This window comes from Portunus trituberculatus, chromosome 38, assembly GCF_017591435.1.
Source record: "Portunus trituberculatus isolate SZX2019 chromosome 38, ASM1759143v1, whole genome shotgun sequence".
Classification (NCBI taxonomy): Eukaryota; Metazoa; Arthropoda; class Malacostraca; order Decapoda; family Portunidae; genus Portunus; species Portunus trituberculatus.
Genome location: NC_059292.1, coordinates 20,588,939 through 20,593,545, shown reverse-complemented (window position 1 = coordinate 20,593,545; position 4,607 = coordinate 20,588,939). Strand labels below are relative to the sequence as shown.

The window sequence follows — 4,607 nt, the reverse complement described above, 5'->3', positions numbered from 1 at the left end:
TCATAAATAGGAAATGTCAAAATCTTTCAAACTCAAACTCTCCTCGTGACTTCTGGCATCTAGCCAAAAACATCTCAAATAACTTCACTTCTTCATCTTTCCTCCTTTATTTCATCCTGATGGCACCACTGCCATCTCTTCTGTCTCTAAAGCTGAACTCTTTTCTCAAACCTTTGCTCACAACTCCACCTTGGACGATTCTGGGCTTGTCCTCCTCTCCTCCTCCCTCTGACTATTTCATGTCTACAATCAAAATTCTTCGTAATGATGTTTTCCATGCCCTTGCTGGCCTAAACCCTCGGAAGGCTTATGGACCTGATGGGGTCCCTCCTATTGTTCTCAAAAACTGTGCTTCTGTGCTTGCACCTTGCCTGGCCAAACTCTTCCAACTTTGTCTATCGACTTCTACCTTTCCTTCCTGCTGGAAGTTCGCCTACATTCAGCCTGTTCCTAAAAGGGTGACCGTTCTAACCCCTCAAACTACCGTCCTATAGCTTTAATCTCTTGCTTGTCTAAAGTTTTTGAATCTATCCTGAATAGGAAGATTCTCAAACATCTGTCACTTCACAATCTTCTGTCTGATCGCCAGTATGGCTTCCGTCAAGGTCGCTCTACTGGTGATCTTCTGGCTTTCCTTACTGAGTCTTGGTCATCCTCTTTTAGAGATTTCGGTGAAACTTTTGCTGTTGCGTTAGACATATCAAAAGCTTTTGATAGAGTCTGGCATAAAGCTTTGATTTCAAAACTGCCCTCTTACGGCTTCTATCCTTCTCTCTGCAACTTTATCTCAAGTTTCCTTTCCGACCGCTCTATTGCTGCTGTGGTAGACGGCTACTGTTCTTCTCCTAAACCTATTAATAGTGGTGTTCCTCAGGGTTCTGTCCTGTCACCCACTCTCTTTCTATTATTCATTAATGACCTTCTTAACCAAACTTCTTGCCCTATCCACTCCTACGCTGATGATACCACCCTACATCTTTCCACGTTCTTTCAGAGACGTCCAACCCTTCAGGAAATCAACAGATCACGCGGGGACGCCACGGAACGCCTGACTTCCGATCTTTCTAAAATTTCCGATTGGGGCAGAGAAAATCTAGTAGTTTTCAATGCCTCAAAACTCAATTCCTCCATCTATCAACTCGACACAACCTTCCAGACAACTATCCCTCTTCTTCAATGACACTCAACTGTCTCCTCTTCCACAATGAATATCCTCGGTCTGTCCTTTGCTCATAATCTTAACTGGAAACTTCACATCTCATCTCTTGCTAAAACAGCTTCTATGAAGTTAGGTGTTCTGAGGCGTCTCCGCCAGTTTTTCTCGCCCTCCAACTGCTTACTCTGTATAAGGGCCTTATCCGTCCCTGTATGGAGTACTCTTCGCATGTTTGGGGGTTCCAGTCACACAGCTTTGCTTGATAGGGTGGAATCGAAAGCTCTTCGTCTCATCAACTCCCTCCTCTGACTAACTGTCTTCAGTCTCTTTCTCACCGCCGAAATGTTGCATCCCTTTCTATATTTTATCGCTATTTTCATGGTAACTGTTCTACTGATCTTGCTAACTGCATGCCTCCCTCCTCCTGCGGCCACGCTGCACAAGGCTTTCTTCTTCCTCTCATCCCTATTCTGTCCAACTCTCTAATGCAAGAGTTAACCAGTACGCTCAATCATTCATCCCTTTCACTACTAAACTCTGGAACTCCCTCCCTGCATCTGTATTTCCAAATTCCTACAACTTGTCTTCTTTTAAGAGGGAGGTATCGAGGCATTTGCTCCCCTAATTCTGGCTGACGGTTTTGGCACTTTTTGTACTCTTTGGAAAGCCAGCGCTCAAGTGGGCTTTTTTCTAACTTTCTTTTTTTTGCCCTTGGCTGGCCCTCTTCTCTACGTGAAAAAAAAAAAAAAAACCTACTATAAATAAGATTGTCTGCGCCACTAATGGGCGGAAGCTGAACAGCGCTTCCCATACACTCTTCAAGTGTGCCTACAGGCGCTATAGGCCTTACCATAAAAAAAAAAAAAAAGTAGTAGTAGTAGTAGTAGTAGTAGTAGTAGTAGTAGTAGTAGTAGTAGTAGTAGTAGTAGTAGTGGTAGTAGTAATAGTAGCAGTAATCCTCACTAGTATTAGTCTAGTTGTAGTCTCATCTATAAATGAAAACAGCTTCTATAAAGTTATGTGTTCTGAGTCGTCTCCGCCAGTTTTTCTTACCCACCACCCACCAACTGTTAACTCTGTACAAAGGCTGTATCCGTTTATGAATGGAGTATGCTTCATATGTAAGGGGGCATTCCACTCATACGTTCTTTTAAATAGAGTAGAATGAAAAGCTCTTCGTCTTATCAACTCCACTCCTCTTATTGACTGGCTTCAGCTGCTTTCTCATCGCGCAACGATGCATCTCTTGCAATCTTTTACCGCTATTTTCATGTCAACCGCTCTTCTGATTTTGCTAACTGCATGCCTCCCCTTCCCTGCCTCGCTGCACAAGACCTTATTCTATTTTTTCACCTTATTCTGTCCACTTTACTAGTGCAAGAGTGAACTAGTATTCCCAATCATTTACCCCTTTCTCTGCATACTTCTGTATTATCAACTTCATATGACTTGAACTCTTTCAAGAAGGTTTCAAGACACTTATCTCCTGACCTCCGCTGACGCTTTGGTCTCTGTATGGGATCGGCACCTCAATAGGCATTTCTTATTGTAAGTTTTATTGCCTTTGCTGGCGCCCTTTCTACATAAAAAGCAAAAGTTCTTTTTTTTAACGTTAAGGCCTATAGCGCCTGTAGTAGTAGTATCCATCTATTTATCTATTCATGTATGTATGTATCTATCTGTCTGTCTGTCTGTCTAACTAACCAACTAACCAGCAAACAAACAAACTCCATCCACTCCCACTTCAACTCCCACAAACATTTCCAGGACTTGGAAGGACTGTCCGGGAGGTAGATGTTAAAGAGTGACTGAACTGATAAGCGCCACCTGATACCAGACAACCTGATAACACCACAGACCTGATTGATACGATACAAGTGAGTGCTGATAAAATTGGTAGAAGTAACGAACTCAAAGGTGATGTCATTGATGAAAGTGGACTGTTGCGTGTTGTGTGTGTGTGGGGGGAGGTCAGGGGGGAGAAGGTTTGAAAGTGACCTGTGATATACAGTATGTAGATGGCCTGGTTATGAGAGTGTTGGTGGTGATGATATTAGTAGTGGTAGTTGTTGTTGTAATAGCAGCAACTTCAGCAGTAGTCTTATCTACATAGCAAACTAAGGTGATAATAATAAAAAAAACAATAAAACATATACTTATTGTCTCTACCTAAAGATAGAAATAGAAAAGATGATTCTCAGCGTCGTGACCCCTTCCCCCATCAATCATCAATCCCTTTCCACAATCTACAGGAATTACACGAGAAGAAAAAATATATTCCCATGCCGGGAATCGAACCCGGGCCTCCTGGGTGAAAGCCAGGTATCCTAGCCACTAGACCACATGGGACTGACAATGTACGACAACACAAAAATTTATATTGGGATATTATTCTCTAACTCTCCCCCCCCCCAATCTCCCCCCTCCACTTGTGTGACATGCCTAGGTATTTTGACTGACTGCGGACTGACAGTAATTGGTGTGGTGGTGGTGGTGGTGGTGGTGGTGGTGGTTATTATTATTATAAAGAAGAGGAAGAGGAAAAAGAAGAAGAAGAAGGAGGAGGAGGAGGAGGAAGAGGAGGAGGAGGAGGAGGAGGAGGAGGAGGAGGAGGAGGAGGAGGAAGAGGAGGAGGGACAAGAGAAAGAGGAGGAGCAGGGAGAAGAAAAGGAGGAGGAAAAAGAAGAAGAGGAGGAAGACGAGCAGAAGGGAAGAGAGAAAGAAGAAAAAAAGAAAACGAAAAGAATAGAAAATGAAGATGAGAAACGATGATAATGAAGACGGGCATAATAAAGATAATAACAATGACAATAATAACAATAATGATAACAATGCTAACCACAATAACAATAAAAGTAACAATAAAACCACACTTTCCTTAGCAGCACACACACACACACACACACACACACACACACATAAACAACTAAGCTAATGTTCTAATCTTAAGCCTTCCCCAATTCCCATATGTATATGTTCAGTATGTATGTACTGCAATTACTAATAAACCGTATATTATTATCATTATTATTTATTTATTATATTTATTTTCTTTAAACGCACGAAGCCCAGTTCAGCTGTTAAGACAGTGATAGTCAACCTGGGTGCATGGTGCACCCCAGGGTGCATGATTTTTTTCAAAGGGTACATGGAAATAATGGGGTACATGGAGGGGTACATGACAAGGCTAGTGTGTACAAGAATGCACACTACGAAAAGGTGTTTTAGGAAGAAAATTGTAAGTGTAATGTAAGAAATTAATTTAAATTGAGATTATAGTATTAAAAATAAAACCTTTTTAATTTGCTGTTTTATAACTTGTGTGTATACAATGTGATATTCCATTTGTATTTTTTTTTCAAACCATTTGAAAAATCACATTATTTGTACATTTAAAAATAGAAATACAAAAGGTATACACATATAATTATATTGTTTTATTATACAGTTA

The 4,607-nt window shown here is 41.2% G+C and overlaps 1 non-coding gene across 1 annotated transcript; it reads right to left on the bottom strand.

Moving 5' to 3' along the window:
- Positions 1 to 3,433: 3,433 nt before the first annotated feature.
- On the bottom strand, positions 3,434 to 3,505 carry Trnae-uuc. The gene has a single exon. It is a non-coding gene; the product is annotated as a tRNA-Glu (tRNA).
- Between the last annotated feature and the right edge of the window lie 1,102 nt (positions 3,506 to 4,607).